Below are 12,728 nucleotides of genomic sequence, written 5' to 3'. Positions count from 1 at the left end.
CTGCCAAACTAAACCACAACATTACAATTCAACTACCAAATAAAGTAGAATAACTCACAAGTCACAATCAACTTACAAATACTTAAGTAATGAACCACCTATTCAACAAATGGGCTTCCAAATATAGCACTAATGACCTCCCAATAAAAACGAATGCAAGATCTTAACACAGACCAGGACTCGAATCACAAAAAACACCAGATGGATTACATACAAGAATAAAAATCACCATTAATTTCCCTAAACATCATATTTTTGGGAAAACCAAAACCGTTTTTGTACTACAAATTTCCACTTTGTTAATTCTGGTGTACCAAACATCTCGCAAAATTTTGCAACAAGCATTCATAAATCAAATTATCAACGCAGACACACAAATGATTTGCGAACAAAATATGGGGTTCATTAGAAAAAGGGTACATTTAGCAGAAATGACTGACCCAAGTATCAAATTGACGATTTGATATAACAGATTTTTATGTGTCAAATGTAACACGGTCGTGGTACCGTCCCAATGGCACATACTACTAAACAATCTACTTCATCTCTCCTCCTAACATCAGAGGTTCGAATCCTGCTAAACCCTCCACCACCGCCCACTCTAATTTTTTTTAGAGAAAATTGTGAATAAGGACCTTTTAAGAGGTCGACTTTTTGAAAAAGGACCTTTTAAGTTAAAACTTGTGAAAAAGGACCTTTTAAGTTGCATTTTGTTTGTATGAGGTACTTGGGTGAGCTTGCGACCTTACGTGGTGGTCAATGCCGGACCTCAAACGTTGACTATCACGTGTTAGTCATGTGACTTATTTTTTTTTTTTTTTTTTAAAAAAAACCAAAATTTCCCTCCTTTCCCGACCTAACCAATGAAAGAGGTAGGTCGGGAAAGGTGGGAAATTTGGAGATTTTTTTGTATTTTTTTTTTAAAAAAGTCACGTGACTAACACGTGATAGTCAACGCCGGAGCTCCAACATTGACCACCACGGAAGGTCACCCAAGTACCCCATACAAACAAAATGCAACTTAAAAGGTCCTTTTTCACAAGTTTTAACTTAAAAGGTCCTTTTTCAAAAAGTCGACCACTTAAAAGGTCCTTTTTCACAATTTTCTCTTTTTTTTTTAATTTTTTTTTGCAGAATATTTATTAAAAAAAATTTCAAATCCGTTGTTTAAAAATTCAATTACAATTAACTTTAACTAATTTCAAAACGGTACACCAAAGATACTCAACAACATATAACTAATTTCATAGATTGCATATGAAATTATCAATTTTACAAGCACAATAGTCAAAACATAATATCATATAACAAGCTAAAAACATTATGAATATCAGGTCCTTACAAAAACAGAAACCCTAACTCAATAACTAGTTATTTTTTATAGCAAACCTACAATTTCAATCATCATACACTAATTCCGTAGTTTATAATACATATAAATCTCAATAATTCACTAATTTTTTCCACCAATTCAACAATTTTTTCACAATAAGAATTTATAAACTGACAAATCAACATACTAATAAGAGTCTAAGGGCACTAACATCGATTGGTGTGTGGTTTTTAGGACGGGTCATGCTCTGGTTACAGACGGCCTACAAGTGGCGTTGAGTTGCTGGCCGGAGCTGCGGCAGCAGAGGTTGTGACTTTAATTGGCGGTGCGTGAGCGTTTTTGAAAGTGAGGAATAAAATGTATTAGAAAAGTGTTGTAACTTTTATTATGTTTTTATTATTAAACATTCACCCTAGGATAGTTCGCAAGATTTTTTTTTTGCACTAATAAATATTTTTTTTATGTATTTTAAGAAAGTTAAAATTTTAACTTAAACAAAAAATAATCATTTTTTTATTTCATAAGTCATGTCAAGGAACAAACATTGAACGATGGGTGGTCCACCGCGAGTGATGCCGCAATGCATGCAGCTAACCCGCGGTATAGTCCAAGATTTTGATATAGTCTAAGATTTTATGAGATGCCTTTTTTTATTAATTAAAAAAATATATACTTGGTTTTTTATTATCACACTAATAGATATTATAACCTGAAGATTATCAACTTCCCTAAAAAATAAAATTGTGACACACACACATGTATATTGTATTTTGGGGTCTGATTACTTTTATCTTTACAAAAATAATACTGAATTGGGTGTAAATAGGCTTTAGCCAACCATAAATAATTTTTCATTTTAATTTTAATGGAGTGATCCAGACTAATGTATAATTAATTTGTCGTTGATTTACAATTTAAAAAAATTTATCATAAAGTTATGTCGTAGCAAGACACTAAACTGACAGTATATTAGTATGTCATAGTAACAATTAATTAAGCCGCATTAACAGGAAAATTTTACCCGTGCCCACAAAACATTGAAGTCATAAAAAACTTTGACTGGGCTCATTTTCAAAAGATTAACAAAAATCTTAAACATATTTCAACAACAATTCACCTTGTACACACACACATGCTAACTCGGCCCACACAAGCCCACTTGTCCAACAATGAACTGGGCTCATTTTCACCATTGTAAAGAATTGAGTAAGGCTGGAAATAAAAATTAAATCACGAAAAATGATTCCTTCGAGAATCGAAACTGCGTCCTTCACACGTATGTGAGGTGGAGACCATAAAGCACACACACAATTGTTACTTACATAAATTACTTATATATTAAAATAGGAGTTGTATGAACTAAATATCAAAATGCATATTGATATAGATCTTAAAACTAAAAATGTTGTTGTTTCAGAGTAAATTGGAATGCCTTTCTTAAATACAACTGCATTTGTGAATGACAAATAATCCTTTTAAAGGTGTCTGAAAATTCAACCTTACTATTCATGCATGTAAGATACATTCTGAGTTGTACTAATACAATAATGGCACATTTAAGGATGATTAGGAGATGTAACCCAATGTATTTTTTCAATATATAACATTACGACATACTAATAATTCACTCTTTCCCTCAGTTTTTCTTAATTGTCACGTCCCCAAGTGTCATGATCAATGCTAGAAAATAAAAGTCAACGATGACTATAAGAACAAGGGTTGTCTGTTACAATATTATTCCCATTATAAGGTAGTTTCGAACAACAACTGTTTTGTTTAGGTTGGTTCTCGCAAAAAAAAAAAAAAATCTATATAAGGTAGTTTACCACAAAATGTCCTAAATTGAAATAATAATAAAGTGAAAAGCTTTTATATAGATCAGTTAGTGGTATCCTTTTAATTGTTTGTATTAATGATACTAATGAGAGTTAATTTTGTAAAACTAATCATATACACAAAAGATTGAAAAAATATATAAAAACAATGAAAAAATAAAATGTAGAACAATAAGAAGGATCGAACCTAGGACCTAAAGAGGATATTATTATCCAACTAACCATTGAGCTACCAGAATTTCAACAAGACACATATATTAAAAGATTAATAGTACATAATTAAAACCCATTAATATATGTTCAGCTCCAATCATTTCAGCTAGTTCAATTCAGTTCACCAGTGATGCCACAGTGCATCTAACGCACGATATATAGTCCAAGTAATTGTTATATGCCTTTTTTTTTGGGTTTTCGATTTTTCATATTAAGAGATAATATACACTGAAGATTAATAATAAAATTGCAGGATATATCAACAACTTAATTGTATTATGGGTTTTGACTTATTTTATTTTTACTAAACTAATACTTTATTGGGTGTATACAGGCTTTAACCTACCATAAAAGAATAATAGATGATTAGACGATGTAATACACTTAATATTTTAAAACATAATATTAAGACACATTAATATATCATTAAACCATAGACAAACATATAACATATGTTGTACTTCTTCTCACACAATTATAACAAAATGATACGAAAATATCTTATTGTAACTCATATTCAAACAACCTCTATGACAAATCTATAGACATATAACTTATTTAAGAACAATTATACATGTAGAATATCGAATAGACAATACACTTATCGAATAAATGAAGAATTTTTAGAAAAGAATGTGGGAAAAAATTAAAATAAAAAATAAAAGGAAAAATTAATTGTTAGAAAAAAAATAATAAGATCAACACTAAGGTCGCATCGAACCTAGGACCTACAGAGGATATTGTAAGCCCAATAACCATTGAGCTACCACAAGTTCAACAAGATGTACATGTGAAGATTCAGATATATAATAAAAACCTGCAGACATTTGTTTAGCGGATTAAGGGCCGCAGATTTGGGCTCCATACATAGGTCTTGTTAACAGCATCAATATTCACAATCGAACAAAAAATTATTTTTACGTTACTATGTGCAAATAAATGATCTATCATCACATACATGAAACAAAATCATAATTTATAAGATCCTCCTATTAACCATGAAACAATTTTAAATATTGTCAAACCACAAACACATATAATGATACAAGTATTGATTGACCAATTCATCATTATCTCATATGTGTAATATAATATTTTATTCACAGTGTCGCATATAAAATCATTTGTTGATTGTTAAGGATGCTCTAAGATGTTTCTAAAATTAATAATAAAAGTCCGTACCCAAATGGTAACATGAAAACAATCAACGTCAAAATAAATATATTTCCTAGCTAATAGATTCAATTGAATACAAAATAGGTTTTATTATATGAGTGGTCAAAATGTGGCAAGTTTTTGGTTAAGTTCACAATCACGTAATTCTAGTTCACTTCCACTCCATTTAGTTCAGTTAATTTCAGTTAACTATTTGTCCCTTACCATGAAATAATCCATATCACTATAGTTTTGTTTTTTTGATCCAGTTCTGTTCAGCTCCAATCATTTCCTTTAGTTCATTTCACTTCATGAGATCAATCACTAAGGGCCTATTCTCTTATGTTGAAATTCAGTTCAGTTCAGTTCAGTTCAGCTCAGTTCAGTTCAGCTCCTAATTTCCTTCTCTTATTAAAAATTCAGTTCAGCTCCTAATTTCCTCCTCTTATAAAATATTCAGTTCAGTTCATTTCAGTTCAGTACAGTTCAGCTCAGTTCAGTTCAGTTCAGCTCAATTCAGTTCAGTTCAGTTCAGCTGAGTTCAGTCAATGAGAACAGGCCCTAAGTTTTGTCAATTTAGCCCAGTTCCATACTACGTATTTTCGTTCAATTTGGTATATTTTCAACTCCGGTTCAACTTCACTCGATAAGTTTACTTTTAACTATTAAACTCAACACGAGCAATGAACTTTTTTTATTTATTTTTATTAATATTGGTCACTGACAAAATTATCTACCTATTTTAGAATCGTTTGTAACTTATAATACCACAATGACAACATTACTGCATATATCAAGGTGTTTGCAACTTTCAATCCCTTACATTATTATAAATTGTTTGAAGTTCCCAACTGCTCCATTTCTTAATATTTACACTTTTATAACTAAACCTTCATGTCATGGGTTTAACACAACATATTTAATTATACAAAAAATAAATTTATGGGTGGATTATGGTCCCGGTTATCCTATCCAATATAAAGCAACTACAAAATTTATTTTGCAAATGTATGCATATTTGAGTATTTTATGTTCCACATGGATGACCCCACACTTACCTTAGTAGTTCTATTGGTATAGTGCATCCAAAAATAAAGATTGTAAGGTATTAATAATTACCTCATAGAGTCAAACCTAAACTAATGGGCTGTTTTGGGGCCCACAAATCTAAGAGGTATAGTGATATTATTATGAAAATGATCATAGGGTTTTCTTTAGCATGCACAAGGTACTACTTGAATCACATAAATGTCATTATCATGTAATGATCATTTTATTAAAAATAAATGTGTAATAAAATTATCATTTAGTATAGGAAATCATGTCTAAATTTGCGTTACATGAACATGACTACTCTTATACGCCGGAAAATACATTTTTCATTTATGCCGTAACATACAAAATTATTCAGCAAAGTATTGTGTGCATTGGCGTGTCTGCAATTTTTTTTTTAGCCATCAACATAATGATCTTTCTTACAATAATTTTTATACTCCACACATGGTATAAGAAAAGTTTTTGTACAAGTACAACAATTGTAATCTTTTTGAATTTACTAATTATCAAATGAGAATGGAGCACATCAATAGCCAAATAGATAAGTTCATATTAATTTTAGGTGCAAGATAGAAGTATTTTATAAAAGAAAAAATAATAATTTGCCACTACATACTATCATGTTGCTTTATTTTTATTGTACATATATTTTTATTGCATAATATATCTCATTAAATTTTAGTTTGCATAAGTTCTCCATCAAATGTGGCAGATTCATTCCATGCAACAATCTCTGGTTTCACGAATTGCATGTCCATAACCTTATCGTCTATTAATAAAGAGCACAAAAAATTGCAAACACATTGAAATGCACTCAAAAAATCGCGCATTATGACTTATTGAATAATATGTATTATCACGAATTATGACACAGAAAAATGAAACCCTAAAATTTTGGCCGATTTTATAATTAGTTCTAAATGTACAACATAAAATTTGTAGCTACAGCCCTACCCCCGATTGAAATCCTTGATTCACCACTGAATTTGTAAGTCTTTCTTTAACTTGAATATAAAATAATTTGTTAAACTAAACCATTCTTATACAAGTCTTATAAACCCCTTTTACTTTTATGTAGTCCTCATAGCTCACATTAATATCCACACCTATATTTTTCAATATTTTCAATTAATCTATTCTTGCAGTACTTTTATATAACATAAAGTCGTTAATTAGTCAAAATTAATTACACTAAATATTTTATTTTACTAAAAATCTTTAATTTAAACCATAATAATTACAACTGACATACGTCCTATGCTATATTTTTTATAATCTTTTATTTAAAATTAAACCAAGTGATTAAGTTGGGGTGGTACTGATGTAAAATGCATGATCATTATTAGTATATTTTTTTTAACCAAATAAACACTATTACTCTTTCTTGTTAGCCACAAATCCCACACCCACATGTTTTGTATAACACACCAAAATTAGATACTCAAAACAATAACATAATAAAAGTGACCAACACACTACATAATAATTATCACGTAAAATAGAGCAAATTACAACCCAGTTTGTTAATTCTAAATTATCCCCACACCGGAAGTACAAAACGTTGATTATCTAGCTAGTAGTTTTTTAATAATTTTTAACTAAAGCATATTTAATTTAAAACCATCAACATACTACTACTAAATACTAGTACTATTACTAATTATCAAACAACATAGACAAACATTGTCAATCTGTCAACTGCCCACCTACGATCAACAAGCGGCTTTAGGAAACACACAACATTTTAGGAAGAACCCTATCTTCCACCAAAACCCATACTTTCGTTCCTTCACCTTCTCTACTCCAGAAGCCTCCAAACGGAGTAGCTCTTCTAGAGTAGCTACAGTCGAATCTTCCTCCTCCACTAACATGATCTCATCAAACTCCGCCAGCATCATCTCGGCTTCGAACAATCTCGGAACCGGCCCTAGTATGTATTGGTGTCTTATATCTTCAACCAAGCCTAGAGACGAGTACAAGTCAGTAGATAGAATAGGAAACGAGAAGCTATCTTCTCTTGTCACACCGTTGGTATCTTTTTTCTTTTTATCCACGAACCCTGGTAAATTGACAGGCTTACCTTGGTCATCATCCACCATGGCTTGCACCAAAATGTTGTCGAAGTCCGTAGGATTTGGGCCCCACATTGGACCACACCTACACTTTCTAACCACCGGGTCGAACAAGCCTATGAAGGGCACCTTCAGTCGATCTCCGTTGTTGATCTTAAGTTTTTCTTCACTGGGACCTTCAAACTCGGAAATTCTATACTCTTCGATAGCCATTTTTTTGGGTGGTGGTCTGTTTTTGGGTTTGAGGATATTAATCTTCATTGTTGATGAGGCGAAAGCTGATAGAAGTGTGTATGAGGAAATGGTAGAAAGTTGTATATAAAGTAGTAGCTTTTTTTTTCTAGTTGAAGAAGAAAATAGGCATTGATGGTGAATAAATAGGCGTGAGTAACTCAAAGAATATGTATTTCATTATCCCTTACAAAAAAAAATTAATAAGAAATTGAGATGCATTAAATTAAGGGTGGAAAGTGGTTGGTGAGGTATTGTACATTTGTACACACTGCCAAATCAATTCCTCTTTCAAAGTTCCTTCTACAGATTAATTTGGGAACAAAAATAGATTAGTAAGTAGGCTTCCTTTCAGTTGGATTACATATCATATGGTGGATGGCTTCACCAGTTGTGCACACTCAACTCACTTTTCTATGACTGTGCAATTAGGGTTTTTTTATACTTGTTTAATTAAATTAAAACATACACTAACTGTACTTAGGGCATGTTCTCATTGACTGAATTCAGCTGAACCAAACTGAACTGAACTAAACTGAGAACTGAACTGTACTGTACTGAACTGAATATTTTATAATAGAAGGAAACTAGGTGGTAAAGATGAACTAAACTAATCTGTTTTGAACTGAAATTAATATTTTATAAGAGAAGGAAACGAGGAGGTTGAGATGAACTAAACTAAGAACTGAACTGTACTGAACTGAACTGAATCTCAACGTAAGAGAACAGGACCTTATATTAAAATATAAACTATCCATACTTTTTTAAAGAATGTTCACTTTACTAGTTAAATTAGTCTGCATTAAACTGTACAATATACTTTTGACTTTTTTGGGTTGCTATACATGCTATTAGTTGCAATATTGATAATCGTTTTATTATAGTTGCGGTAGTTTGGGTTTTAAAATTATCTTAACACCTACTTTGACCTTATCAATCCATTAATCCTTAAACTTTTGCTACTTGCATACTTGTATATAATTTTGAACTCTTGCTCATTTGTAAATAATTATCCCTCAAATAACAATTTATTTATAATAAAAAAATATCCAATTTTATTAAAGGATCTACATTGAATGTCTCTTAATCAATGATTCCATTTAATAAATTAAACATATAGCTTATTCAGACATATTTTGCACATTAGGACTTAATCAACTAAGCCTGTTCACTTACGTTGAAATTCAGTTCAGTTCAGTTCAGCTCAATTCAGTTCAATTAAGTTCTTTTCAGTTCAGTTCAGTCCAGCTCCTAATTTCCTTGTCTTATAAAATAATCATTTCAGTTCAGTTCAGTTAAGTTGAGATCAGTTCAATGCAGTTCAGTTCATTTAAGTACAATTCAGCGACGTTCAGTTCAGTTCATTTCAGTTCAGTTCTGCTCCATTTAGTGCTGTTCAGTTTAGTTCAGCTGAGTACAGTCAATGAGAACAGACCCTAAATAGGGGTTTTAAGGTGCACTTGTCTCATCTAGATATGATCTGGGTTCTGAATTTTGATACAACTTATGTTTAAATGCCTCTTGTTCTATTTTGTCATTACCTGGTGTGTCCTCGTTATTATTTTTTGGTTATTTATAAAAAAAATTTGTTGGTTGTGAAAATTCAATTATAGCTTAAATCTTATTTAAATAATGTTCTTTTTTAATCATGTTGATAACAAAGATAATAACTTTACAATAGAAATATTTGATATAATTTTTCCACTCAAACATATAGTCACATAATTCGCGAAATATTTTATAGCGTAACTTGCTTCCAGTAAGTATATATATTTTTATATCCTTAATAAAAATTGTTTACATATATTGATTAGAATAATGTACATTAGAGTAGTGCATATTTATTGAATTTTAATAACTATTATTATTAGCTTTTTAAAAATTAACTAAATGTATTTCAACTTTGACATTTTTATTCCTAAAAAAAAATTCCATGGATGACACGGGATCTAAACCCGTTGGGTAAATTACTTAACACTATTAATCTTCCTTACAATGCTTATGGTATTTGCTATATTTAGGATTTTGTTACTTTTACTAAGATGATGCCATTACTAAAACATGTTTTGGAAGATAGATCATAACTTGGTGAGAGAGTAAAGTCACTGCTGGCTTTAGTGAAAAATAAATAAATCTGATTGTAGTCGGGTTTGAGTTTAATATGCAAAAAGCAGAATATATGCTAGTTACTATTTCCACTTTCTCATAGGTGATGTATGACATTAGCATCACTGTACACTTATTTTATTCTTTTACAAGTTGTTCAGCTGGAACTGTATGATATCATCATAACTTTACAAATCTGTAATTCTTTTTAAAGTAGTTCATCTAGGGTTTTCGCATACTATTACTGTAAGTTTATCAATTCATAATTTTTTTTAAGTAAAACACATTAGTCACCATCCCTTCCAAGAATTATTTGTATCAACGTTTTTGAAAGTTCATAGCTAACCTTGTGTCGTAATAAACTTGACCTTAAATGAAGTCTAATCTCTACGACCAAGATCACGATATGAATTAGTTGATTCTACATCAAATAAATCCAATGTATTTGAAGTATATATATAATATTACTTACAATTACCAATATTTAGTGCATGTCGTTATGTTTGAAATCATTAATATATACTAAAAGACAAAACATTTGATATCATGGTGTGTCTTCGGTGGTGATTGATTTTTTTCCCTACTTTTGTAACATATTATTATTAGAAGGTCATGCTTCAAGAAGGCCATATAAAAACCTTTTATTATATCCTCGGCTAATAGTTTGTTACTATAATATAAAATATAGAACTACATTTAATTATAGATCACCGTTTTGCAGTGGATCCAACCTTTTTTAAAATAATATTCTCAAATACTCAAAATTAAACGCACACATCACCAGTATCCTTATAACTGCAATCGATATTATATAATTCAGTTTTTACGCCAACAAACTGTCTTCAGGTTCGAAAGGGGACTTATTAACCAAGGTTGATCAATAATATAATGCCTTTGATTCATTTTTAAGGTCATGTCCTTTTCTAAATGGAAACTTATTTGTACTTTTGATTGACTTAACACAGATGAACGGCTACTAAATACCCTAACCGTGTTTGAGTTGAACTGTATAAACCAAGGCCTAACTAAAATGAATTAAACTTAGAACTTAAACTGAATGAGAGGTAATCATGCGTATGAAATTCAAAATTAATTAGTGTATAATTTGGGGACTAATTAAAATTGCATTACAACCACTAATATGTTCTACAAATTATATGTTATAAAACTTGTTTGGTGAGAAACAGTGATTTCATAAATGCACAATCTTCTTTTATTACTTAAGGCACCCAAGATATTAATTTTAAATATATGTATAAAAATTAATATCTTTGACTGATGCTAGATTTTGATGATTGCTTATGTCAATATAATAATGTAATAGTAATTTTGATAGTAAAAAATCAAAAACATCGAATAAATAAATCCCGGAAGTCACCAATAATGACCCTTTCATATCAATGGTTGCTTCTTCAAATATCTAATCTAATTAAATATGCACATAGATTGAGTCAATATATTTGTTGTTACTTAAAAAAACAACAGACCACTCCTCATCGTATTGGATGTAATCTAAGGTCTTCTATTGTTACAATGTCAACCATAAGTTATCACATTTTATCAAATCAATATCTTAGGATTTAGTTCAATTTTGCTCAGCTCAAATCAATTCAGTTCATTTTCATTTAATTTAGCTCAAATCAATTCAGCTCAAATCAATTCAGTTTTCTCCATACTATTTTTTGTATGTTTTCCCACTTGCACTCTCTCTATCTCTCTCCTCATTGATATTTGTGTCAACCCATGTGCATCTTTTTTTGCCCAAAGTCTTAATGAAGTAGATTTAAGCTTTGGGGCAAACAATTGGGGACAGAGGGAGTAAATTATAAGTCACACACATTACTACAGATGGAAGACATTTAGACATCAACACTTACTCAGAATACTCAGAGCGTGTTATTGTTTGTCTTAAAACCATTGTTTGTGTCACCCTTAATTTCCTTACTAAGTAATTATAAACCTTCTTTTTAAGCATAATATCATCAGTTGATTTCCTAAATCAATAAAAATCATTTTTTTTATTTTTAAAATTTTTTAAGGGAATATATATCAATATTCTCTAAATCTATATATATCAAATAAAAAATTGAATTTGATTTCAAAAAAAAAAATTAAAGAAGAGAATTTAATGGAAAGGGGACACCTGTCTTTATTACTTCAGCATGTAAGCTCTATTTTAAGTAGTAGCTTTTTCACATAGTCTGCCTATAAAAAGTAGATTACATAATCCGTCATAGTCTTTTTACATCTTCAGTATACTCTTCTGCTCAGGGGTGGTAAAACGGGTCTCTCAATCACTGTGTGTAGGGTAATACTTTCACTTAGCTTGGACAACAGGACCCTATCGCACATTGCCACGTCGACTTTTTGTTGGATACCTAATTGATATCTGGACCGTACTCGCGTTCATTAAAACTTCTACTTGTAGTAGTGCAATAGTGTAGTTAATAGACTGTCACAAACAGTGCTGATTAAATAAATAATACTCCTCCGTTTTATAATATTAGTCCCATACAGAATCAATCACATACAAATAAGAAAACAAATATATATAGAATCTAACATTAAAGTACAGTAGATTTCATAAATAGTTTACCTTATTTAACTTTTTTTATTTTTCATTACGAAAGCACAAGTCATAATTGCATAATGTAAGGTAACAATTTTCTTACTTAGAGTCATGTCATCGATCCACAATCAATTAATTCCAAAATAAATCAAGTAATA

Source organism: Chenopodium album, chromosome 4 (genome assembly GCF_948465745.1).
Source record: "Chenopodium album chromosome 4, dcCheAlbu1.1, whole genome shotgun sequence".
NCBI classification, from domain to species: domain Eukaryota; kingdom Viridiplantae; phylum Streptophyta; class Magnoliopsida; order Caryophyllales; family Amaranthaceae; genus Chenopodium; species Chenopodium album.
Note: the sequence above shows the minus strand (reverse complement) of the source record.